Genomic DNA, 27,240 nt, shown 5'->3' on the forward strand with positions numbered 1-27,240 from the left:
ATCTCACTGCTTCGAGTCTCCGCTCTGACCTCTGCTCCGTGGCACAGACACAGGGCCGGCGACAAAAACCCTCTTCCCTAAAGCCTTGCATGACTCCCCACGGGTTCCACAACAAAGTAAAAAATACACTGAGAAGGCTGGCGAGTTTCTCACCAACTGGACTCAGACCTGGTCCCCAGGCCGTCTCCCTGCACCTGACCTGACTCTCCACTGCACTCGCTCCGGGGTCCTGACTGTCCACGTGCCCACGTGGTTCTCCCAGCCTGGGCCGCCTTCTGCCTCCCTCTGGCCACCCACACTCCTCCCTCCTTTAAGGTAGACTGTGAGTTCTCCAACGACTCTGTTCATCCTAACCAGGCGGAGCAAAGGCTTAATGACCTGGGTCGAAGGACATGAACACAGAACGTTGATGACATCTGAGACACAGTTGAGCCGGAGGGACAATCCAGCTCGATCCCGTGGAAAGGGGCCCCTGAATGAGTCCACGCATTTGCAAGAATTTATAAAGACTGCCGCTGGGCCTGCCCATCCGTTTCAGTGGAGCGAATCGCCAGCCTGGACGAGATCAGACGCTTTTTCGGGAGGACACAGCCCAGACTCTGCACCGTGACAGTGCTGAATCCCCAGCCTCCGCCCCCGAGGCTCCGGAAACCCACGGCGAGCAACACTCGGAGGGCTAACTGGAAAACGTTCCTGCACCTGTGAGTTGTAAACTCTCGGCCGTGGTGGGGGCTCACGCCTGTTCACCTGGGGGCTGCTAGGAATTCACAGCCGGCCCTGCTTTACTGCTATGGCTCGGAGTGGGGTGACATATGCTCATTTCTGTCTCTTTCTCGGGGGGAAGCAAATAAACGCACCTGAGTGCGCAAAGCCCGAGTCCCAGTTCACACACGGAGTTCGGGAGAGCCCACCAAAAGCAAATCATGCCTTATCCGGCCAGAAATCCATGTGGAAGGGGGAGTTCCAGGTCCAGCCGATGCCAGGCAATTTCTCTTCGGGCCAGGGACATGGAAACGGTCGCCGTGTTGGAAGGGGCAGTGGGGAGAACCGCCTCGCAGCTCCTCCGTGCAAAGTGCCCTGCGCACCTTCCCACGTGATCTTGGCCTCCGACCGAGGAAGGCGCGGGACTCCCACTCGGGAGACCGTCACGGAGCACTGAGCTGAGTGCTGAGAGCGGGACGGTGGGAAACGGGGGCGCTGCGTCCCCGCCGTGTCAGGCTGACGCCCCAGGTCCCTTTCACGCAGTCAGCCAGCACTCCGAGCCCGACCGTGTGCCAGGCACAGCCTCCGGCGCCCTGGGCGACGCCTGCTACCGCCACACCGAGAGGACCCTTCGGAAAGAGAGATGAGCGGCACAAACCTCTGCCATCTGGTTGTCCGCAGAGGCGACGGACTTTGCTGAGGTCACGGAAGGACGAGCAGCAGAGCTGGGGCGGGACTGTTCCCTCTGGCTCACGGCGTGCTCCCTGGAGTGTTTTCTGTGTGTGGATTCCTCCTGTTTGTCCTTGGCCAGGCCACGCTCCGGCTCACCCCTGTGCTCTCTCAACCCTTCTCCGCCTACTGGGTGGCTATTAGCTGATCCAATAGCTTCCTCCGTGCCAAGGTTTTAATGGGTACCCTGATGTCTCCCGGAGCCCAGAGAGCATATTTGCATTTTAAAAGTAGCTTCTAACTCAGCCCCATTCACTGCAGGGTAATTCAACAAACGCATCGAGGTTAGCATGTGCAAGGTGCTTGGCTAGCAAGGTGCAAGGTGCGGGTACAAAGTACAAAAGCCCCAGGCTCTCTTCAAAGGAGCCCCGCCTCTGAGGCGGGGCGGGGGTCATGCAGACAACTAGCCCGACTCCACAGAAAGATGATGCCAAGGCAAAACTTTAAAGCATGTTATACGGGCACAAAGAGGAAGCATTTTGACTTAACGTAAGTGAATGGCTAAAAGATGAAAAGTCAGAGAAGGGCCGGCCCTTGCCTCCCAAGCCTGAATAAAGAAAGTGGAAACCCCGGTTCCCAAGCAGAAGGTGGAGGGGGTCTAGCCTCACAGGGCGTGTGTCAGAGGAATGGAGAGCCAGAGGTTTCAGAGGCACTGGGCACCATCTGGCACTCAGGGACGGCTTCCTCACGGGTGTGCTGCCTCCAGTCTGGTTCCTGCGATCCATTCTCCTCTCTGGAGAGCTGGAGTGGTTCTAGCTAGAGAAACTCAGTGATGCTCATCACTCTCCTGCTTACAGCCCCGGGGTTCCCCTCATTGCCTTTGGAATAAATTCAAACCTCAGGACAAACGTGAGGCAGCTGCACAAGTAACTAACACATCGGGGTGGAGTTCTGTTCCATGCAGCTGCGGCATCCATGGAAAATCTGTGTCCGTTCATGGGACCTGAACTGTAAGAGGGAAAGAGACAAATCTGAGCCCGCGCTGAGGACACCTCGGAGACACTGACAACACTGGAACTTGTGTTAGAGCAGAAAGACCAGGAGACGGTTACACGAGAAGACTAGGAGCTGGGACAGAGCCAAAGCTCAGGACTGACCCGCAAACCAGTGAAAGGCTTCCGCGGGAAGAAGCTAGAGTCTGTCCCTTTTCTTTCTAGAAAGGCAGAGCCAAGGTTAAGCAATGACGGTTAGAGGGAGTAAGACTGTGGCTTAACCAGAGAATGTCCCCAAGGTCAGAGACAGCTCGCGGATATGGAGATGGTAGTATTATGACATATCAGTTGAGGGGTATTTACTCTGATATTTCCTGGCGCCTTGAACGACCTCAGACTCATTTCCCAGGCTTTTCACGGTCACGCCCTAAACCGGGACATAGCTGAGGTTCCAGGTGGAGCTGAACTAGAAGAGACAGCCGTCTTGAAAAGCAGAGGTTTTTTGTTTTTGTTTTTATTGTTTGTAGTCCTCACCCTAGGATATTTTTCTATTTATCATCAGTTAGAGTGGGAGAAAGGGGGAGAGAGAGAGACAGAGAGAAACATCGATGTGATAGAGACACAGCCTCCCGCATGACCTAACCAGGGCCGGGTCGAACCGCGACTGAGGCATGTGCCCTTGACTGGAATCGAACCCGTGGCTCATTGGTTCGCGGACCGACTCAGTAACCCCTGAGCCAAACCGGCCAGGCCTTGTTTTTGTTATGGCTGCTGCTCTACAGTTATTCTGAGAGAGAAAGTGAGTTTTTGTTTCTGTTTCTTTATTTGTTTTAAATTCTGAATGATAACTCTTCACTATCAAGAATAAACTTCTCATGGAATGTAAATCCAAATCCATGATTTGGGAGGAAGACATGATGATATAAGAGCTGGTTTTACCACCATTGATTGATTGATTGATTGATTGATTCATTCATTCAGCACTTGTTATTTGCCAGGTTTTATTGTAGACACTTGGGAAATAGAAGTGTACAAAACAAGGTCCTGTCCCTCATGGAACTTACCTCTAACAGGATGGGAAGACAGCAGGAAAAAACTCCAAACCTTTGAATAATAAATCAGTGATATTCTATGTTAGAAGGCGAGAAAAGCTGTGGAAAAATGATAAGGGGAGTCAGGGAGGTGGGCTGGAAGAGAATTGCCATTTTAAGAAATGCTGCTCTGGGTAGGCCTCATTGAGAAGTTGAGATCTGGGCCAAAACTTGAAAACGTGGAGTCAGCCATTTGGATAATTGAGGGAACAGCTTGCCTAGCAGAGGGAGTAGCCAAAGCTGCAGTTTGAGGCTGTGGTGGCCATGTTTGTGTGAAGGAGAGTGAGCAAGCCCCTGCGACTGGAAGGAGGGTACAGATGAGATGAGAGAGGTAAGTGGAGCCAGGGGAGGAATTTTGAGGGCCCTGTAGGTGATGTCAGGCTTTGGCTTTTTCTCTAAGTGAAATAAATGTTGGAGGGTTTAGCACTGTGGAAGGACGTGATCTGGGTTCTACTAGATGCACTCTCACTGTTGTTGGGTAGAAACTGCAGACAAGCAAGAATGGCAGCCGGAGGTCGGTTAGGTACAGATGCAACAAAGCAGGCAGGAGAGAGATGATGGTCTGAAGATGGGAAAATCCAATCAGGGTCTGCAGATATTTCGACAACAGAGCTACCAGAATTTCCCGATGAATCGCATACATGTGAGAAAGAAAGAGGAGTTAAGGATGACTCCTGGTGTTGGCATAAACAACCTGAAGTCCCTAGCCATGGAGGGTGGGCAAGAGAGTGGAGCTGTTGTGGAAGGGGAGAGAGTTGCTGTCCAATTTTGGACAGTTTAGGTTCGATCTGCTTGTTAGACATCCAAGTGGAGCTGTTGAGCATGCGGATGGGTGTCAGGATTTCAGGAGAGAAGTCTGGGCTGGAAATAAAAATGTGGGCACCATCATAGAAAAATCTTCCCTCATCTTACCTTGTAGTTACAGTCTTAGAAAATTCCATGTATATGAAAGCAATGTCAAGAAATGTTTTGTGTTTATTTGGAATTAGAATCGAGGCTCAGATCACTATAGACAGAGAGTCATGCAAGACAAAGGAGTCTTTGTATGGGAACGTCTGCCTCCATGTGCAGGACGTCTAGCCTGCCTGGCCCTGCTCTATAAAAGCCGTCTAGTGCCCGCAGTCATAGTGACAGCTAAGAAATGCCTGAACCCATCTCCAGAATGTCCCCTGAAGGGTCTCCACACTTCCCTTCTTGAGATCCCTGCTCTGCACTCTCTACTCCTGGCTTTGTGGACCAGGTGCGCACTAGTGACCCCCAAATCTGCAGCACCGGGCTGGGACTTTGTTACATTTTAGGTCCAATAGGCTATTACTCTTTTGCTTGGATACATTGCAGACAAATGAAGCTCAAAATGTTCAAAGCTGGGTTTATCTTACCGTCCTGCCTCCCTGCCAAATTGGATTCTTTTCTATCATTCCTGTTAGGTAGCACATCCGGCCACCTGGTTGCCCAGACTGGAAACCATGTTATCATCCTTGGCAATTCCTTCTCCCTCAGCCCCACCCCCAAAGTTAGCTAGTCACCAAATCTTATCATTGCTTCCCCAGGTATCTCCCCAAAGCATCCACTTTCTTCCAACCCTGCTGCCGTGACCAAGTCCAGGCCATCTTTTGGAACATGGCAACTGTTTGCTAACTGGCTTCCTGACTTGGGTCTTGAGTCCTCCAACCCAACTTCTCCTCTGGAGAGCTGGAGTGGTCCTCGAGGGACTCAAATCTGAGCATTGTTGTCCTTTAAATCTCTGCAGTTATCCTTCCTGGCCTTTAGGATAGAACTCAAGTCTAGGTAGTTGTATGTTCTTTCATCTGCTCGTCCGTGCACTGCATGTGGGCAACTCTTGCTTATCCTTTATTCTCAACTACAGATACTTTTCTGCAGAAAGGATTCCTATGCCCTGCTCCCAAACCAGGGCCAAAGTCCCCCTCTGGCTCGCAAAGGGTCCTTCTCCCCCGGTGTATTTATCTCCTGATGCTGTTGTCTTTGCCCATCTCTTGACCACGAAGGTGGAGATCCGTGGCTTGTTTTCTGCTGTCTTCCAAGTGTCCGAAACAGTTCCTGGAACAGAGAAGTTTCTTAAAAAAATAGCGAACTGGGAATGAACGAAAGGTTCGAAAGAAGAGAATCTCTGTAGACAAATGATGAATACAGGAGTAATCTCCCAAATAAAACCTGTGATACATGGACACCTATCAATCAGAATGGATGCTGAATATAAAAAAATATAACCCAAATCATATGTACTTACTTATGTCAGTCCTGGATGAGAGGATGGGTGGATGGCTGATGATGGATGGATGGATGGATGGATGGGTGGATGGCTGATGGATGGATGGATGGATGGATGGATGGATGGATGGATGAGTGGGTGGATGGATGGATGGATGGATGGATGAGTGGATGGATGGATGGATGGATGGATGGGTGGATGGATGGATGGAAGGAAGGATGGATGGATGGATGGATGGATGGATGGATGGCTGATGATGGATGGATGGATGGATGGATGGATGGATGGATGGATGGATGCAGTATAGCCCTGAGAAAGAGGGACAAGTAGAAACATTGAGACGTGAGATCAGAGGTGTCGGTGCTCACTGGAGTTCTTCAGGGAAGACTTGGAAAGACCTCTTGACGGGGCCTCTTGGCTACGATGTTAGAGTAGGAGTCCTTACCCGGGGTGTGTGGACAGTCTCAGGGTGCTCACCAGCCCACGGCAATCGCAGGCACCTTTGGACTGAGCCTGTGTGTTTTATGGCAGGTGGCTCCTGCTCTCATTAGACTTCCAGTGGGGCCTATGACCTAGAAGAAGGCCAAGACCCCTGCTTCGAAGACACCAGACCACCACAGGCTATCACCGCCTGGTCCTCGAAGCGTGGCCGCCAAGCTGGCTTTGAAGCCGCAGGGCCGTTCTCAAAGGTTTTGTGTGAAGCAGGGGCTGAGCTTCTTCTTCGGAGGAGCTATCTTTGCCTCCTCTGAAGCCTCCTGAGAATGGGCCTAGCAGGTGTCGGGAGGAGGTGGGGATGCTTCTCAGAGTGTAAGTCGGCGACGGCCGGTGTAGGAAGGGCAGGGTCACCACTGGCCGTGCCAGCTCCCCGTGGGAATCCCAGCGAGCCCCCGAGAAGGGGGAGGCGTGGATGGGAGCATCCGTCTGGGAGACCACTTCTCCGCATGCTGACTTCCTCTGGAGCTCCTACAGGCGGCCTGAGGCAAGGCCGCCAGGGGGCCCCGCGTCCGTCTAGAGCCGGCACACAAGGGGTCCAGTCCCTGAAAACTGGATCATGCCAAGCCCGTCGACAAGGTCCCTCGTGGGACAGTGCAGGTGGCTGGATGGGCTTGGAGGAGGTGAGCCGGAGGCGTGGAGGCGAAGGTAGCACTTCCGTGACCGGCACTGAGTTGAAAACTCTCCTAACATGTATCCCCAGTCTTCTCCCAGAAGGGTTCGGGGCCATGCAGTCACAGAAGCATATCTTTTTCCACGGAATCATAGAACGAATGTTTGCTTTATAACTACACTCATTTAAATACAATTTTAAATGAAACCAGGCTCCTGCAGTTCCAACCTGGGAAGGGCCGATCAGCCCTGAGCAATGTAAGGTACAGCCTCTTTGATGCCAAGGCAGGGGCGTGACCCTCTCCAGCCATGGTTCCCTGCCATTCATATGCCTCCTTGAGTTAACTCAATCACTCACACACGTTAACACACACACACATGCACACGCACACGCACATACACACATGAAATGATTCCCTCTTCTGTTTCTTTTGGGGCAATAATCTTTTGCCTTGTGAGGACCCAAGATGGAAGTTTCCAAGCGAATCAAGCTCTGCTCCCTGAAGAAATGACAGGGCCCCTCTAGCTAGTTGCAGAGGGGCCGGCATGGGCGTGGCTACCAGGATGCATCTGGTCTGCGACTGCAGCCTGTGACTGCCAAGGGGCCTTTCCCGAGGCCCAGGCCACAGACCCTCATGAACCTCCCCTCTCTGGCCAGCCAGCTCCTCTCCACGTGGTCCGGCGATCCGGGGTCCCACAGTGCTCAACTCTCCAAGCTCAGGCTCACCCCTGGGGTTTCTGCTCCTCTCTGCGCTTTGCTGGGGGATCTTGCCCGGTCTGGCTTTCTGGGCATTACAGACTTTATTTTTTCTTAATATTGTCTTGCAGGGATTTCAGCCCCTGCCCAGGGCAACCCCCTAAGGTCCTGTGTGCTCGTTGTGTGTCTGGGAGGGAGACTTGGGGGGCTCCCCTCATCTTGTAAGCATTCTGCCCACTTTGGACTCGGCAGCATACGTGGTGAGGGGATGAGACTGCTTACCTGGTCCCCTTTGGGGGGACAATAAAAGGCACACTCAGCCCCGTAGCCTCACCCTAAATACTTGGATAAATTCTTAAGGTGCCTTCTAGAAGTCTGAATCCCTCATTCCACAGAGGCCCGAGGGTAGAGAGGGGAATGGTCCCCAGAGAGAAAATCATGTGGTCTGAGATATTGGTGAAAGACCACAAGGAAGAGATGGGCTGTTTATCTGGAGAAGACAAGCCACAGTGGCCGTCTGGCAATGGCCCCAAGAGCGGTCGGGAGACGGGGGTGCCCGGTCTGGGTCTGGGCAGCCCCAGGAACGGGTCGCACACAGGGCGGGTCTGCAGAAAGGTGAGGTCAGCCAGGGCCAGGCTGCTCTTCCCCGAGTGGGAGTCACACCAGGGACAAGGGGGAAGTCAGGCGTTCTCTAGGGGAAGCAGGGGACCAGCTGCCTGTGAGCTGGGGACAGTGTCCCTGCTTCAGGTGGGCGTTTTGCAAAGCTCATCGCTAAATCCCATCTGGTCTAAGATTTGACAGGAACCTCTGAGAGCTTGTGGACACGAAGGGGGGGACAGAAGTGCCGAGTCCTGAGAAGCTGAGGAGCAACTGGGCAGACCAGGAGGGCAAGAGTGTGGGCAGAGCAGTTGGCGCTGCCTGCAGTGGGTATGCGTGCCCTCTGCAGACGGAGCAGCTTGGCATTGGGCCCCCAGTTCTCCCACAGCTGAAGCGCAGAAGACTCGGAGGAGTAGGCGGTGCCCGGCTCCATCCGGAGAGCAGGGAGGGGCCCCGGAACTGCAGCATGGGCGCCTCTCATTGGCTAGCCAGCCGCAGGGTCTGCAAACCTCTGACCCAGCAGGCAACTCCCAACAGTGGTGCCAGGTATTAGGATTTTTGTTCTTTAGGTGGAAACCGATCACTCACATTTCCAGAAAGTGATGCCAATGCATGTCCCGCTGGGGCACAGGACAGCCCGGACTCCTCCCCACCCCTCGGGGGACTGGGGCATGTCCCCAGGGTAAGCGAGCTACCTGACCTCTGACAGTCATTGACATAGAAGCGTGGTGACGAGATCAGGGTTCAGTGTGGGAGTTCGACTACTCTGCCATCTCTCTCCTCTCTTCTGGGAAGAAACGTGCCTACTGGAGAAAGAACCAACGAGAACCAGAATGAAGAGACATTAACCCCAGGAGTGAGCGAGACGTGCTAGTGTACGTCCGTAATCTGAGTCTTGGGGACAGCGGGGCCAGAGGGGAGCTGAGACCACTGCTCCGGAAGGTCACATGGCGAAGGGCAAGGCATTGTGACTACTTAGCCATCATGCCCAGTGTAGGGTAAACACTCAGTTTATAGTAGCTATTAACTATTATGATTGGGAATTTGATTTAGATCATGCTCTCCTAGAGGAGGTGAATGCTTTCTTAAATCTGCTTTTTAAAAATGTTATTTCTTTTTTTTTAAATTAATTAATTTATTTTTGTTACAGATGTTTCTCCTTTTTCTCCCACTGATTGCTCCTCCCCCTCCCTCCCGCCCTCTCCCCGGCTTTGCTGTCCACGTCCATTGTTCATGCAAGTTCTGTGGTTTATCTCCCCCCCACCCCCTCTTCTGGAGATTGTCAGTCTGTACCCCACTTCCACATCTCTGGGACTACCCCATTCCTCAGACTGTTATATTCATTATATTCCACAAATAAGTGAGATCATATGATACTTGACTTTCTCTGTTTAGCTTGTTTCCAGGTCCCTCCATGTTGTCTCAAAGGATAAGAGATCTTTCTTTCTTACACCTGCGTAGTACTCCATTGTGTATATGTACCACAGCTTTTTCATCCATTCGTCTACTGATGGACACTTGGGCTGTTTCCAGATCTTAGCTATTGTAAATAGTGCTGCTACAAACATGGGGTACATATATTCTTCCTGATTGCTGCTTTTATATGGAGAACCTCTTCCTTATTACTAAATACATTTAACTTTAAAAAAGTGTGCTTGAGAAAAGCAGAGGCGAGCGCCTCCGTGTAGCCAGCGGCCAGCAGTGTAATCGTGACCATTAGCTGAGGGCACAGGCCTGGGAGACCCGGTTCACCTGGGGGTCGGTGCTGGAACAGTCAGGCATGCCTGGGTTTCTCACGCAGCCTGTCTGCGCTGTCGTGGGTATAACTTCAGCAGAGGCGTCTCCAACCCCCCGCCGCGCTTTGAGAGCGCTGCAGGCGAACACGGGACGCGGAGTCCGAAGGCGCAGCCTTCGCGCTCATCAACTCTGACATCCTAGGCACTTCATGCCTCCGTTATCTTACCTGTGAAATGGGAGCAGTCGTACCAGCCTCGCCAGACTGCAGCCAGGGCCTCACAGACCTGCTCCCCGATGTTTGGCACATCAGAAATAGGAGATCTCATAAAGCTACCTGCCGCTGAACTAAGAAGAAGTTTCAATTGAGTTAGAAGGCTCCTTTCCAGCCCCCACTTCCTCAGTGAGAAAATGAGGAGATGGGCTGACCTTGGTCCCTTTCACCTCGGTCATTCTGTATTTCCAAGTAAGACTGTGATGCAGGAGTCCAGGTGGAAGTACTGGGAGGGCCGATGCTGCCCTAGAGTTCAAGTAAAGTCATCTTGCCCTGGCCGGCTTGGCTCAGTGGTTAGAGCATCAGCCTGAGGACCAGAGAGTCACCGGTTCAGTTCTGGTCAACAGCACGTAGCTCGGTTGTGGTTCCACCACTGGCCCTGGTCGGGGTTGTGTGGGAGGCAGCCAACTGATGTGTCTCTCTCACATCGATGTTTCTCTCTCTCTCTGTCTCTCTCCCTCCCACTCTGTCTGAAAATAAATGGAAAAATATCCTCGGGTGATGATTTAAAAAAAACCCTCCTCTTCACCATTTGAAAGTTTCATAAACAACTGAGCAATGCTTAAAAAGAGAACAAGAATTCATATTCAGAGGACCCCAAAGTGAGGGTCCTTCTGACCCAGGAAGCCGACCTTGAACATACAGCTCACCCCAGTCCACGAGGACAAAGGTTCAGGGCGTTCATCAGTGTCGACTGTGGCATCTGGGAGACCAAAGCCACCTGGACATTCCTCACCGAGGGCACGGCTGGGGGCCACAGCTGGACACGAACTGTAGAGTGCCAGTTAGAAACAGCCCACTCGTGTACACAGCAACATGATGGACCTTAAAACACGGCGCGGAGTTAACACGGGAAGAAACAGGATGAACTCTAGAATGCAGAGCCATTCCTGTAGGTACAGACACAGTGGTCGTAAAACAGAATGACACATCACAGGGACAGGTGTAAATTCGGGAATCGCGACCAGACTGACCAGAGCGGCTGCCTGGGATGGGGGGCAGAGTAAGGTGGGAATGGACGTTTTTCAAAAGGATGAATCACTCGAGAAAAAGGGAACGAATATAGTAAGAGCCACGAGCCCGAAGCGAAACACCTTGCCCAAACATCAGTGGCCCTCGGCGGCCCTCCCTCGCGATGTTCTGCCTGCTTTCTGGCGAATGTCCGAGTCTACGGAGAGAACAGGCAATGTCCTCATCAGGGCCCCGGTTAGAATGGCCGGTTCTAATCAGGGCCCCAGAAGTGATGGGCAGTTTGGCGTTTGTGTGGAGAACATCAGGGAGAAAACAAGAAGATTTCGGTCTGAATCATGGGCATGTTCGGTGTGCCCCTCCAGATGGGCTCCTGCCCTTCTCCACCTGCTGTGACCCCAGGAGGCTGACCTCTGTGACCAGCATCTGCCTGGTCCCCTGACCCTGGGCTTCCTGATGGTTTTGGCCAATGGAGCAGCTGGCAGGAGACAAGCGGACTGAAGGAGAGAGAGGCCAGTGGACCAGGTTCTCTGGGCTCGTCCCCGCCAGGCCTCTGCTGGTGGAACCCGTGCTCCCGCCCTGGAGGGCAGTCCTCTGCCTCTGCCTCTCCCAGTTTCCGCTTTCCCCGCTCTGCTCCCTACTCCCATCCCCGCGCCTTCTGGACCCAGAACTGCTTACGACGTCCTGCCGTGGATCGCCCAGGGGCTTCATCTTCCCTGCCTGTAGCAGCTCACCTCTGCCCCTGCATTTACAAATAGTCCCTTCTGTAAACTCCGAGCCAGGACCCTGGTCGATGCGGTGACCGCGCCCCGACTAGTCAGATGGGTAGGAGGTTGGCTGGCTCACAGATCGAACGGCCCTCCGACCACCTCCGGGCTGGGCAATACCAGCACTGCTAGGCCGTGGCACGGGTCGGAGTCAGTTGCTTACACTATGGCTGCTGGTGGCATGGGAGAGCGTGCTGGTGGAGGCTAGGATTGGGAGAGACGAAAGGACTGAGATACTTAGTCACTATGGCAACAGTGGAGATTTCGGAGTTGTCATGTGGGCCGATGGCATCTGGTAGCACCGAGTAGACACGGGGGAGCAGATTGCAGCGTCAGTGCCTGAGAGGGGAGGGGAGTGAAATCAGAACGCCCCGTGGCCACTCGGAAGGGCCCTCATGTCCAGGGTCAAGCTCAAAGCCTGATGGTGCAGGCCACGGAGGTGCAGGGCCCAAAGCTGCAGTCTCTTCTGCGCAAGCAAGGGACGGGGGACAGGGTGGGACCCTGAGGCGTGAGTGGGGGTTCTGGGCGGGGGTGGCTACAACTGAGATCCCCTCTGGACGTTCCTCGCTGCCCCTGCCTGAGGCGAGGACTCCCCATGCGTACGTGTCCGCGTGCACCTCAGGACCTGCGGTCTCATCGTCTCCGTAACGACCGGCCTGTCATCAGATGACCCAGCCTGTTGTTTTAGGTTAGTGGAGGGGGCCAGGGCTCACTCAGTGACTTAGAGAACTCGGGTCATAGGACGCATGTCCCTCAGAAGAGGAACTGGCCGCATGTGGCCCTCTAGACGGATTCTGAGAGAGGGGAGAGAGAGGGACAGCATGGGGCTGGGGACTGCCCAGTCAGGTGCTTTCAGAAAGGGGGCGTTCTTCCAGTAACAGTGGTCACTGAGGCTGTCGCCGAGCTTCAACTCTGGTCTCCCTTAAGCCGGTGAGGCATTGGGGTGACCATCTGCTGGTCCCCCTGAGGTCCATCACAGCCTGGCCCTCCCACTTCCCACCTGCCAAACGCAGGCGCTGGCACTCGGTGTCCATCAGAACATCTCGGAGGAGGCTGGTCACGTTTGCAAACTGCCTCTGATTCCTTTTAAGGACAGACTTTTTCATTCCCGGCCCCAGTGCTGTCCTTTGCAAAGCGCCTGGCCTTGTTGGCCCTCGCCGTCCTCCCACGCGGAGCCCTGGCGGCGAGAGAACCAGCTTTCCTGAGCTTCAGTCCTAAGTCCCGGGAAAGGACCTGCCAAACTCTGGGTCTCCAAGTTCCGGGCTGCGTATCTTTTCCTTTCTCTTAATCTTCCCCAGAAGGATACTCCCTGGAGTTTGTTGTTCATTTTGAGTTATTTTTAACCTGTCTCAGATTTGGTGATGTCTTTCTGATGGATATCTATGGATGAGCCATTTAAAGTGACATTGATATCTGCACAGGACATGAGGCTGGGGAAGGCAGGAGGGGGGCGGGGAGCAGGCAGAGGGGATCGATGGGGAAAAGGAGGGCATCTGTAATACTTTCAACAATAAAAATCTCAACTAAAAAAAGTGACATTGATAAAGAATATCTAGAACATGAAAAGAGCTTGTTATAATGTTATATTAAGCAAGAAAACCATTTATATAGTATGATCACCAACATTTAAAATATACTCAAAAAATAGAATACAACCCTGGCCAGTTTGGCTCAGTGGTCAGAGTGTTGGCCCACAGACCAGAGTCATGCGCTCAATTCCAGTCAAGGGCATGTACCTTGGTTTCGGTTTGGTCCTTGGCCCTGGTCGGGGTGGTGTGGGAGCAGCCAATCGACGTGTCTCTCTCACATCGATGTTTCTCTCCCTCTCTCTCCCTACCACTCTATCTGAAGATAAATGGAAAGCTATCCTTGGGTGAGGATTAAAAAAAAAAAAAAAAAAGCATACAGTCCTTTGCAATGTGGGAAAAGGAGTTAACTTTTTATATTTTAGAAATGATTTTTATGAAGACTGTGGATTGCACATATGGCAGAAATATATCTTTCTCTGAAACAGGTTTGGGGGTATCGTTGGCACCAGGCTGAAACGTCAGCTGGGGCTGGAATTTAGACCAAGCTCGCTGTGGCGAGGAGATGCCCCTGCCCAGGCTCCTTCCTCTTCTAACTCACCTGCCCAGAGTGGGGGTCTTCTCCAAGCCCATGGGGGCTTCGTAGAGAAGAGTGGAATCTCAGAATACAGAGCTGGTGACTCAGCTGAGCAGCCTCGGAATGGGGAGGTTGGGGTCCTGGGGGATTTCTCTACGTGGGACCACTGCGCTTTGCATGTTCCGTAGCCTCCGCCATCGCTGGGCATCCCGGATCGCCTGTGTATAACTGTGCTTTGTCGGTTCCAAATAGCTGATGAGTCAACCCCAGGCCCCTCTGCTTGGAATGCGTGCCAAGCGCAGTGGCAACTTCAATTTCAGCTAAACATGGCAGGTGTCCTGGCTCGCTCAGCCCGAGACTCTCTGAGTCAGTGTTGTTCTCAGAAGGAAGTTGGGCTGTTTCTGTTTGGTGCAAGTTAATGAGAAATTTCCTACCCCAGGTTTTGCAAATTGAGTGCTGCAGGATGTTAGTGTGGTTTATGGCCACATACCCACATGTGCACACAGAAATGAGGGAAGAATGGTCTGTTCGAAAGTTCACGGAAAAGAATATTAAGTGAGGGGCTTCCCATTTTCTCAGAGGCCTCCGAGGTCAAGAGCAACGGAGTCTCCAGTTCACGCCCACAAGCCTCCAAGGATGTGTACCCGTCTCTGCAGCCCTTCCAGCCTCACTGTGAGGGGAGGCAAGTGGAATAAAAAACTGGAGAGATTAAAAAGTAAAGACTTTTCAGAGAAACAGCTGTCAGGGAGCCAGGGGTCCCCTCTCCCCCACAGAGCAGGGGGTAGCTCCAGCCAAGCAAGAAACACTTCAAGAAGATACCGCAAGAACTGGACACGTGTTCCCTGAAGCTGAGGGGAGCGGGCCTGGTATCTGACTCACATTTGAAAACCTCTGACAACAGGAGCTGAGGCTGATGCGCCCCCTGCTGGCCGGGAAGCCAGAGAGCCGCTCTGGGAAGGGGCCTTCCTGAGTTCTGTGACACAAAACACATGCACGTTTCTGGAGAGCCAAATGTGGACCCCGAGAAAGGGCACGTGGCTTGAGAGTCTCCCCACAAAGACTGCCTGGCAGGGGGTGAGGTGGTAACTAGCTGGAATGGAGGACTGGGCTATTGCAAACCAGGATGCTGGAGGAAAGTCATCCAGGGAACAGAGGCTGGGAAGATCCGGTGACCTGGGGAGTTCATAAGGAACCCCAAAAGGTGTCCGAAGAAAGACAGGATCGCTCTTGCACCTCCATCTTACCTGGAAGTCCCGACACAAGGCAGAGACAGTGCTTGCCAGGTCAGGACTCCACCCTCCCGGAGCTGCGGGGATCAAGCAGCAGTGGCCAGCGGAGGAGCAGGCGGTTCGGGCGGGGAAACAGAGACAGGGACTGTCACGCCCCTCCCCATCTCAGCTTCTCAGTCTAAGGTTGAGCTGAACAGGGGGCAATGACAGGTTGTCAATGATCTGCAGTTGGGAGGTTTTCTATCTCACGGAACTATATTTTTCAAATACCAGGACAAAGGTTAGTCATTTGTTTAATAACGGAGTTATGAAACTATGAGGCCTTTCTGCGATTTCATCACAGACCAGGAGCGGTCTGAAGAAAGGCGGTGTCTCAGAGTGCATTGTCTGCTCGCGTTCCCCCAAGTTTGGTCATTCAGTTGGCTGGTCACGAATCTCTAAGTACAACATCGTGTTTATTGGCTCCACCAGCTGATAACAGCAACCTGGCCTTATGTTTCCTTTTCAGCAGTATTATGGAATCAGCATCCACTATCCCCCTGGCTGGAGGTTATTTCGTGCCTCGGTGCCCCCCTCCAGGCATCTCTGAGTCTTTCTCCTGGCGGCGCCGTCCTTACAAGGACCAGTGTCCTGGTCCTTGCATCCCAATGTTCTGCAGGGTGCTGCCTCTCCTGGTGTTGATTCTCATGACCCACAGCTAGACGGTTGGTTTCACTGGGTGGACGCTGCTGCCTCCTCCTCGGCCCCCGTGAGAAGATACTGCTGTCCGCATGCCCACAATGCCCATCGTGGCCACTCCTATGACTTTCCTGGAGCAAGAACTCAGACCTGATTCCTCGAAACGGGGTCTGACATGCCCGATTCAGAAACTCGTTACTCCTTTGAGCTCCTGGGGTGGGTGCTGAGGCCAGCGGAGAGCTCCTGCAAACAGAAGTTTCGGCGGTGCCACTTACACCTGGCGGCCCTCACCTGTCCAGGTGTCAGGGTACCTCTCCAGCTTCTCTCCACGTGTCACACTGCTCCTAGCTCGAGAGGAAGTAGCCCCTCTCGCCCCTATTCCAGAAGCCACCCCCGTTTCTGGCCCCAGATGAGCCAGTCCCCGGGGTGTGACAGGTGGTCACTAGTCCCCTCCAGGAGAGTGGCCCACCAGCAACCACCCACCCAGCAGGACAATAACAAACTCATTTACCAGGGTTGAGTGATCTATGGTCACTGTTTCACATGAGAAACAAAATATACTTATGTAGTTGTCTCCATAATGAGGGGATACGTGATCTTTAAAGCGCATCTGGCCACACCAGCTGACTGCCACACTAATGTCCTCTTCGTTCTGCCGATGGTCTTATCATTTCGACATGTGTCTTGCGGTCATATCACATTGTATTACGTGGTAGATGTTTATATGGCTCCAACCTACTCCCTGCAGATTTATGTCAGAAAGAAGGGAGTTTCGAACCATTTCTGGACTCTAGTGTTCCTCGATCTGGGTCTGAATCCAACAAACAGGATCTTAGGGTGCAATTCCCACTGAAGGAACCATTTTGCTTCCTAATGCACAGGCCCCTGGTGGCATCTGCCAGTGCCCGGAGGTTGTGACAGTGTTCCCAGGGTCAGAGGGTGGAGAAAGTTTGGGAATACTGCCTCATCAGAGGAGTTAGGGCTGGTCAGGTGGTCTCAAAATCACGTCCCCCTGAATCCCTGCGAGGATCTCAGGGGCAGAGAGGGTGGGCAATCAGAGTCTGCTCAGCAGTTAAGGGCGTGGGAGTTGCAGGAGGTGCCACCAAAGACTGGCACTGATCCCGCTGCCCCGGAGGTGTGGCCAGAGCTCCAGGGGCCTGCAGGGAAGGAGTTACATTAGTCTTTCTGCCAGAAGGCTCTTGTCAATTATGGGTTTTATAAACGTAAACCGGGCACCCTGCTGCGGAGAAGGTGGAAGGCTTTCTCTCTCTGCTCCTTCTCATTAGTGAGCATGAAACAGTCCCTGTCTGGGTGGGAGGCATAATACAATCAGGTAGTAAAAAACAGGACCCGGAGAGGCAGAGGAGTGAAGGCAGTCACAGGAGGCAGGCCAGAGGAAGACCGCAGAGCAGAGGAGCAGGGACGGAGGGCGGGCGGCTGGCTGGGCTCCGCCAGCAGGAGGTCCAGCTGCCTCTTCTGGACGAGCTGCTGTAGCTCATGTTTGGATGACCGGAAAGGAGCAGGTTCACGGAGTCTTGTGACTCCTGGTCTGAGAGAAAACGGCTCCAGGGTGGTCTGGACGTCTGCTGAGCTGGGGGGTGTCTGCCTGCAGACCGGCTACGCCTGACGCGGCGGGGAGCTGACTTCCTGCAGTGACCGAGTGTCCACCCAGAGGCGTCAGACCCACCAATTGCTGCCCACTTCTTCCAGGAGGTGTGGGCAAGACGGATCCACCCGCCGCAGCCACACCTTGTCTCCAGTGTTAATAGACTGATGTCTGAGGAAGACTGAAGACCTCAAGACACAAGATATTAATGTTTCTCCCCCCGCCCCAGAGGATAATCATTTAGAGGAGAAAGGAAGGTGTGCAGAGTGGGCCTTGCAGAAAATTTCAAAGAAATAGGGCATGGCCTTTTGGACTGGGTGTTGAGATGCTAGAATAATGAGCTGGCGACTGCTAGAGGCCATGGGGAATAAAGGGCTTTGTGAAAAGCAAACCTGCTCCCTTGACCAAGAGCTTGAAACTGAAATTTGAGAGGGTGTGAGAAAGACTCAGGGAAAACAGTAACCAGGAGACTGGAGGATGAAGTGCAGGAGCTGGGACAGGTATTCCCAGGTGCAGGAACATTAGTCTCCGTGAGGTTCATTGTTGTTTAACAAAGAAAGGTTCTTGGAGGAAGGGGGAGTAGGGAAGGGGGAGTAGGAACCCCAGCGTCTACCAACCTAGTCAGGGTTCCTTAGGAAAGCACCTCTTACACCAGCATGTGCGGAGACTGTCAGAGGGGATGAGAGAAAACAGGGTCCATAACCTCCCTGACCACAGAATCTCCCCCCTCCAACTGACACCTCATAATGCATGATAAAAACCTAGTGACCCATAGCATCCCATTTGGAAAACACTTGTCTGGGAAATGTAACAGGTCTGTCGAATCCCTTCCACAACTGCAGATCTCTGAGTAGAACAATGAGCTTTTGAGAGAGCTCAATAGAGTTCTAGTCTCTACCAGAGTTGGGAAATGATTTATAGATAAACAGCTAAGTCAGAAAGAAGACCGTCTAGGCGCACTTCTATTTCTAATCAAAGCTGGGTGGAGAATGTGACTTAAGGTCTTTTAGTCACGCGGTGGTGTGGACTTAACGGTGTCCCTCCAAAGTCCATGTGTGGAAGCCCGAAACCCCAGTGTGATGGTATTGGGAGCTGGGGCCTTTGGGAAGCAATTAAGTTTAGGTGTGATCATGAGGGTGGGGCCCTCATGATGGGATTAGTGCCTTTATAAGAAGAAAGACCCAAATCTCTCCCTCTCCCTCTCTCCCTCCCCCTCCCCCTCCCTCTCCCTCTCCTCCCTTTCCCTCCCCTCCCCCTCCCCCTCTCTCCCTCCCCTCCCCCTTTCTCTCCCTCCCCCTCCCCCTCTCCCTCCCCCTCCTCCTCTCCCTCCCCCTCCCCCTCCCCCTCCCCCTCCCTCTCTCCCTCTCCCTCTCCCCTCTCCTCCCTTTCCATTCCCTTCCTCTCTCTCCCCCTCTCTTCCATGTGAGGACACAGGGAGAAGGCAGCTATCTGCAAGCCAAGAAGACAGTTCTCACCAGAGGCTGCGACGCTGTCTGAGCCACCCAGCCTTCAGCATCTTGTTACGGCAGTCTGAGCTAAGACACGTGGGCTTCCTAAAGTGATCTCGGCCTGCTCAGTCCTAAGGACCTCTGGACAGACTTGGTCCTCTGCCATGAGGAAGTTCGCTGCTTGGTTAAGCACGGGCCAGAACTGGTACTGATGAGCAGATCTGCCGTGTAGGCCAAGCGCGTGCTCCCGGACTCTCCAGCTGGTTATGTCCAGCCTTCTACCCGGGGGGGGGGGGGAACGAAAGAATTAGGAATGCATGAAAGTGTGTTCTTCCCTCACAAGAGGGGGGATTTGGAATGATATTTACGACCCCTATGACTGTGGAATGAAAACAAATGGAAGGAAGCGAGAGTGGTCTCACGGGTGTGTGAAGCCCGACATGGTGCCCGGTGCATTGCGTGTGCTCAACGAGTACCTGCCAGATGGGGAAACCTGTGAGACGCCTCTGTGTCTCCCCGCCTGCTCACGGAAATTCCAGTGAGCTCATAAGATGAATAAACACTTCAGTGTACACTGGTTCATACCTATGGACCCACCTCGACTGCATATCCAGGTCTGCATGCAAAGAGAAGGCTCATGAGCTGTGTGTCCTGCAGAGAAAGGACTCATGAGTTAGGAGGTCAGAAGTCAGTGTGGATACTAAGGGCTCTTGGCAAAGAGGTTGGGAACTGGGGGCCAAGGCTCTGAAGCCTAGGGAAATTTGGGACCTTTGTAATATTCTTTTCATAATGTACTCTTCCTTGACCTTTCCCTCCATTTCATTTGTTTTAATCATGGTTCATTGTAAAATTCATAAAAGGCAAAGTCCTTTGAGTTTATCTTTGGAAGCATCCAGGAGGAGAGAGACGAGATCAGCGAGGTGTTGGGAGAGGGCCACCCAGGGGCAGAGCGAGCTGTGGGATCGTGATGGGGAAGAATGGAGCACCCAAGCTAGTGTGGGCCAGAGAAGGGGCCCTGGACCTTCAGCAGCCACAGGACCTTCAGGTTGCAAAGGGTGGGACTTATGCCTGAATATGAAATATAAGAATGCGATTTGTTTTAATAAAACAGGTCTAAACAGGTGGGCTTGTGGAATAGCTGTTGCATCCAGACGATGAAGCCTAGGGGAAGCGGGTCAAACCTGAAAGGTGAGACAGGTTCTTCGTACCAAACTCCAGAGCTTCTCATACAACAGGCAGCTTCAAGGGGCACATTGCCTATAACACCACACACTAATCAATTAGCTACACAACTTGCATTATGTAGACCAATATTGGTGATAATAGTTGAGAATCAGGGATGCAGAATAAACAGTAATAATGGTGGTGATTCTCTTGCTGTTGTTGGTTTTTTATTTTTAAAATCTCGTGGTCTTTGGTCTTTTAGTTTACTCAGGTATATGCTGCATGCAAAACTGCAAGGTCGTGGTCCAGGGTGTTAGAAGAGACGACCTACGAATTGCAGAACAAACCAAGCTACATTGAGGTATGGTTTCCAAACCTTTTAAACCAATTTCTTATTTTTAGCTTGCAAGAACAAGAGCAACTTTGAGCTACTGAAAACACCTCCAGTTCTGAAAGTTTGGGAAGGAAAACAGCTTGGCTATTTTGAGCCTGAAATTCTCTACTCCAAATTCTTCCTTTCCTAAAGAAACGATTGTGCCTCTACCACGATTCCCTGACAAGAGTTGTGTTTTCTCAGGGTTACTACTTGCACGTTCTACGGAACGGCTGAGCACAGGGCTTGTGACGTGACCTGCTCCTTTTCTGTGCAGCCTGTCATCTCGGATATCACTTATCTGGGAAATCCTCCCCCCCTCTCCCCCTCCATTCCAGGGCCGGGCCCACCACAGGAGGTTGCTATTGTGAATTTCCATGGCACCCGCCCACTCTGGACTAGATTTCACCTTCCTGAAGGGCAGGGGCTGATAAATATCGGTTGAGTGAGTGAATTGACAAAAAGATGGGTGTTTGGTAAGGTCAGAGGGAGAAGGAACAGGCGAGGCCTTGAGGGCATCCAGAAGAGCTCATTTGGCCAAACCAAGATACGAGGAATGGACAGGAACAAGGCAGGTGAGGCGGAGCGGGGTGGGCAGGAGGGAGAGGGGCCCGGGCAGAGTTCCGTAGGGAGGCAGCAGCATATGGCACCCAGGGACGCAAGCACACAAAGCACTCCGTTAGAACAGGAATGTGATGTTCTTGAAAAACTCGAGATGATAAAGATCCAAGTTATTAAAGCATCATTTCCATGGGAAAGGAAGGTTAGGAGGTTGGAGATTTTCAGACTCAAAAAAACAAACAAACCGATGATGCTTTTTAAATACAGATTTTGAGATCTGCAAAGAATTAAGATCTTGTCCTGGTGGGAACTACAGCGAGGCAGACGTCTGAGGAGGTCTCACTGTGTGAGGACACATCGACTAACCCATGGTTGTACAGGCCCAATCATCACCTCATTCCTGAGGAGCTGGGATCCGGGATAATGGAGACGGCACCGTGAACTTCACAGGGATGGACGTGGTACAGAGCATGAGTCCTCCTCTCTCTTCCTCCCTCCCCCCTGGCCTCTCGTTTGCCTTCAGTGCTCACGGTGTACTTGGTGTCAGAGACACAGATGAGGATGAGCAACATCCCATTCATTCCTGTCCTCAGGAGCTCACAGCCCAGGGAGAGCATAGCCAGCAAAACGTAACTCAAACCTGACGTAAGAAGTGGTCTCTCTGGGTCCAAATTGCGGGACTCTACACAAAGAGTGGTGTGGCCACGGTGGCCCTGGCGAGGGGGACGGCTCCGCTGTGAGCTGCCCTGTTAGAACACATGGAAGTTTCTCCTTCAGTCGAGTGAGATACGCAAGGGGTTTTGGCTAATTCCAAGTGGAGGTGGACGCGTGGGCATATAAGGGTGTCAGGTGTACTCAGGGGCATGATGAGCTTCAGGTGCAGTTGAATTAAGAGAAATCCGGAAGGGCGCCAAGGTCAGCCTGGAAATGGGGACCTGTGAACAGTCTGCCTTCACACGTGCTGTCCGTGTCAGATGAAGGCGAGTGATAAAAGCAAACAAACAGACAGGAGGTTTTCAATGGAGGAGTCAAATGATTAGCTTTACATTCTAGCCCAGGACAGGCTGAGGTTCTCGGCACGGAGAGGAACACTGGATGGAAATAGTACAACACAGTCCGCCTTACTTAGCTGTGAGCACCGTGGGCTTGGAACGGTCAGCGACAGGATGGGCATGGTCTCAGCTCTGCATGGGAAGAGTCAGAACTTGTTAGGAGAAGCCGCAACAGGAAACTCTTGATCTATTGATTGAGTGATTGAGTCCACAAAGTATTCTAAAGTGACAACGTACACCAGGGATTATACTAGGTCTGGGGACAGAGCTGTGGACGAAACATTTCTGATCCCTGCCCTTGCAGAGCGTAGGGAGGGGACATACGGCCACAGCCCATTCACCGGCTGTGAAATAAATGTACTGGGTTCTGTGGAGAAGAAGAGAGAGGAGGAGGAGGGGGGAGGGGAGGAGGAATAAACAACTCGGCACAGAATGGGGAGAACAGAAGCTGTCGGCACACAGGGGAGTGGGAAGCCTCCACTGGACTCGGCCCCCACCGCGGTGCGTCCCCGCTGGACTCCGGCCCCTCGGAGGGCTTCCTCCGCGGTGCGTCCCCGCTGGACTCCGGCCCCTCGGAGGGCTTCCTCCGCGGTGCGTCCCCGCTGGACTCCGGCCCCTCGGAGGGCTTCCTCCGCGGTGCGTCCCCGCTGGACTCTGGCCCTCGGAGGGCTTCCCCCGCGGTGCGTCCCCGCTGGACTCCGGCCCCTCGGAGGGCTTCCTCCGCGGTGCGTCCCCGCTGGACTCCGGCCGCTCGGAGGGCTTCCCCCGTGGTGCGTCCCCGCTGGACTCCGGCCCCTCGGAGGGCTTCCTCCGCGGTGCGTCCCCGCTGGACTCCGGCCCCTCAGGGCTTCCCCCGCGGTGCATCCCCGCTGGACTCTGGCCCTCGGAGGGCTTCCCCCGCGGTGCGTCCCCGCTGGACTCCGGCCCCTCGGAGGGCTTCCCCCGCGGTGCGTCCCCGCTGGACTCCGGCCCCTCGGAGGGCTTCCCCCGCGGTGCGTCCCCGCTGGACTCCGGCCCCTCGGAGGGCTTCCCCCGCGGTGCGTCCCCGCTGGACTCCGGCCCCTCGGAGGGCTTCCCCCGCGGTGCGTCCCCGCTGGACTCCGGCCCCTCGGAGGGCTTCCCCCGCGGTGCGTCCCCGCTGGACTCCGGACCCTCGGAGGGCTTCCCCCGCGGTGCGTCCCCGCTGGACTCCGGCCCCTCGGAGGGCTTCCCCCGCGGTGCGTCCCCACTGGACTCCGGACCCTCGGAGGGCTTCCTCCGCGGTGCGTCCCCGCTGGACTCCGGCCGCTCGGAGGGCTTCCTCCGCGGTGCGTCCCCGCTGGACTCCGGCCCCTCGGAGGGCTTCCTCCGCGGTGCGTCCCCGCCGGACTCCGGCCCTCGTCCCCGTGCTTTCCTTGTGGGCTCCGCGCCAAGGCGTCTCTCTCCTGCTCCGGGTCCCTTTCTCGGGAAACTTACTTCATGGCTTCCTTAGAGTTATGTACCTTTGTGAGGGGGAGCTGGCAATTATTTAATCACCATGACATTTAGGGAGACCCCCACACCCTGCTGAAGTAAACACGGATGACGTACAACGAGTAAGACTCCCAGCACAACAGGGTTTATAATCTGATGGGGGAGACCACCATCAATAAAAACCTCACATCGATAGATACATAATTACAGCCTGTGCCAAGTGAAACCAAGGGAGGCTGCGTTGGCGGGGAAGGGGGAGGGGCAGGTGTGGATGGGAGGGCGTGGGTTGGGGGGGATCTGTCTGCTGTAACAAACTACCCCAACCCCGGTGCTTTGAGAACAACAGAGATGGATTCTCTCACGGTTCTGAAGCCTGAAAGTCCAAGATCAACGTGTAGGCAGGCCCGCTTGCTTGGAAGGCTCTGGGGAGGAGTCCCACCTGGCTTCTGGCGCCAGCTCCCTTGGCTGTCCCTCGCCTTGCAGGGATGTCACTTCGATCTCTGCCTCTGTAGCCACGTGGCCTTTGTCCCTGGGTGTGTTTCCGCGTGTCTCTCCTCTTCTTAGAAGGACACCAGTCATTGGATTTAGGGCACACCCTATAGCACTATGACCTTGTCTTAATGAATGACACCTGCAAAGACTATTCTCACCCTCTGAGGTTCTGGATGGACGTGAGTTTTTTGGGGGGGAGGGGTATCCTATGCCCCACAGAAGAGCTGAAACATGAAAGGGTGCATTGGGAAGAGAGGGGCTGGGGTTGGCGCCCCGGAGAGAGGTGTGAGTTGGGAGGTGTGGAGAGGACCGCAGGTGTGGTCAGAGCCCGGGGAGGGGCAGGCGGTGTGCTGTGGGCGGTGGCTCCTCTCACAGGGACAGGTCAGGCAGGGCTCGCCAGGCCGCTGACAGCCCTAGGCCGGGCCAGGTTTGCATCTTGTCTGCCCACGGGCCTTGTGCATAGATACTTTGTCTCAAGGTGCTGAGGATGACTCTGCCCTCTTGATAACTCTCTCTTCTTTGAAGTCCTGGCCGAACAGACTCCTGGGAAAAACCTTCTCTCGCACTCCTGTCACCCCAACACAGGACTGCACGTGTCCCCACAGGACTCCCAGCAAACTCCGCGTGTCCTCCACCCCAGGACCCGTTACATGTTGACGTGTCTTTCTCTGCGTAGAAGTGTGACTGTCCGAAGGGCAGGGGGTGGCTGAGCCCTGATGCTTAGACGTGACTTAGCAGAAAATACGGAGCCAGTGAATGAATGAAGAAAGAAGGGAACTGAATAGGACAAGATGATCTGATGGAGACAAAATAGGAAACAGCCAAAGAAATCTTGTACTTGTTTCCACGTGTGTCTCCCAGGAAACCTGTGCCACAACAGCCCTTGTCTCCACCACGGCAGCCCCCCATCTCCGTTCCATGCACTCTGTGTGTGTGGCATGAGCTCTGGGAGAAGGCTGTTCCGATGGACCCACTGAGCCCACTTGGGGTCTAACAGGCGCCCTAGTGCAGCTCGGGAGGCAGAGAGGAGCTCACGGCACTCGGCTCCCGGACAGCAGCTCGAACAAGGTCGTTTGTTCGCTCCGCCAGCTCCGCTCTGTGGTCGCCTGGGCCCTGGGCAGGGGACGCAGTGATGGACACGCTGGGCCACCTCCCTTCCCAAATTAGGGGCTGGGAGTGAATTGTACCAGCAGTGACTGGCTTCCGATTTTAGCCACAGGTCTCGTCGGGGATTTTCTGGGTTTTCGATTCATACTTAGGGTACGTGAGCTGGGCTGACTCTGTGGTCTGGAGTTTACTGCCGTGCGGGACCACAGCCTCCTCTTCCAGAACACCCCCGCCTCTCCCCTGCGTGCCCACCTTCCCCCTAGGCTAGATGACAGTGGTGTTTCTTTTCATCCATGGGCGTAAGGTGGCGGCGAGGAAATCCACTGGACGCCAAGGTCAGTGAGATTCAGTGGGCACTGGCCGGGAGGCAAAGGCCCAGTAACGAGAACCACCAGGCCAGAGCCCACCAGAGCCGGCCGCAGAAGGGAACTCTGGCACCTTGTGGAAACAGCAAAATAATCAGAAAATAAAGTAAAAGTATCCTTCTGGCATCCAGGCGGCTCAGAGAGCTGACTCGACGCTAGTGATTGCTGCTCAGCATCCGGGTCCCTCAGAGGCTCCTCGCGGGCATGATGCAGGGGAGGGGACGGGCTCCGAGAGCCAGCGCCCTGCCAGGCGCCATGCAGGGCGCCTTCACCTGCGGGCCCCGCCGTCCTCCCGCGGCGCCGTGACAGTGACAATCCGGCACCGGGGCTCCGGGAGGAGAGGAGGGAGGAGAGGAGCTCGAACGAGCTCGTTCATTCATTCCACCAGCGTCGTCCCCTGCGCTCAACTCTGCACTGGGCGGGGCATGCAGTGATGGACAAGCTGCGTGAGATCCTTACCTTCAATGAGCCTCACAAGAGGGACAACTGGTATCCAAACAGAAAACACAGGCTTGTAGGGTGGCCAGTGCCGAGGAAGCAGCAATGGTTCTTGCAATTGGGGGTGATGGGTTTGCTCCAGCCGCTGCGGGCAGGGGAAGCCCCACGCTGGCGGCGCTGGAGCTGAAAATGCCGGCTGAGAAGAAGCCGCCCGAGGGCGCCCGGGAGGAGTCTTTCAGGCCGGAGGGCTGCACCTGTGCAAGGTCCTCGGTGGGAATGCCCTTGTTAGGCTAAGGGGCAGGAAGAGGGCCAGGGTGGCCGAGCTTCCGGATGGAGACAGGGGTCACCACACGCCCCACCTGCAGTGGAGCTGGATCAGATAAGCGGAACCACCGCCAGTGACTTGGATGAGGCGTTTGTGGTGGGGATTAGGCCTGTGCGATCGTGTGAACTAGCGAAGGGTCTAGGCTGTTGCGTCTACACCTGGTGTTGGGCCTGAAACGAGTCAGCAGGCCCGGCAGGTGCGAAGGAAGGCCGGACAGGAAGTGGGGAGAGTGATGGCAGGTGTGACTGGCAAAGGCCGCGCCCTCGCTGGCCCTGGGTGTGAAGCGGTTCGAGGACCAGACGGAGCAGAGCGAGGGTCTCGCTGTGTCATCACGGTGACGCAGCGCGTCTGCTGTGTGTGTGTGTGTGTGTGTGTGTGTGTGTGTGAGAGAGAGAGAGAGAGAGAGAGAGAGAGAGAGAGAGAAGCGGCCACGGGGCTCTGCACCGACCTTCAGGGGGCTTCATCTCTTCGGAAGAGCTTCCATTTTCCCCTTCTGCTCCCAAACCCCATGGAAACGACTCTGTGGCGGACGTGCCCTGGGGCTACACGGGATCCTGGGAGTCAGCACACACTCCCTTCGTATCTAACTTCTCAGTAAAGACAATAGCAGAATACTGCTTCCATTAACGTGGTTTTATATGTGACTCAGGACACACGAACACCCTCCCCCACCATGGGTGCAAAGCCCTCGATCCGTCTTTGGACGACGCCCATTCCTTTCCCAGCTGAGCCGCGCTCTGCCTTTGATACCTTGTAACTTAAATATCAAGCATTAAGATAAATACTATTAAGCACATTTCATGTGAGATGGTAGGGAAATGAGAGCAGGAAAGAAAAATAGTTAATATATATGCAAATATGTTCACTTCAAAATAAGAAACACTCATAACTATTATGGTTCTCATTTCTCCGAGTGGTCATGCAGTGGTAGCTGGTATTTATAACTTCCTTTCCCAGATACATTTCATGTTCCCTTTGTCCTCCGCAAGCAGGCTGGCTCCTGATGGTCCTGTACCTGGTG

Source organism: Molossus molossus, unplaced genomic scaffold (assembly GCF_014108415.1).
Source record: "Molossus molossus isolate mMolMol1 unplaced genomic scaffold, mMolMol1.p scaffold_m16_p_10, whole genome shotgun sequence".
NCBI classification, from domain to species: domain Eukaryota; kingdom Metazoa; phylum Chordata; class Mammalia; order Chiroptera; family Molossidae; genus Molossus; species Molossus molossus.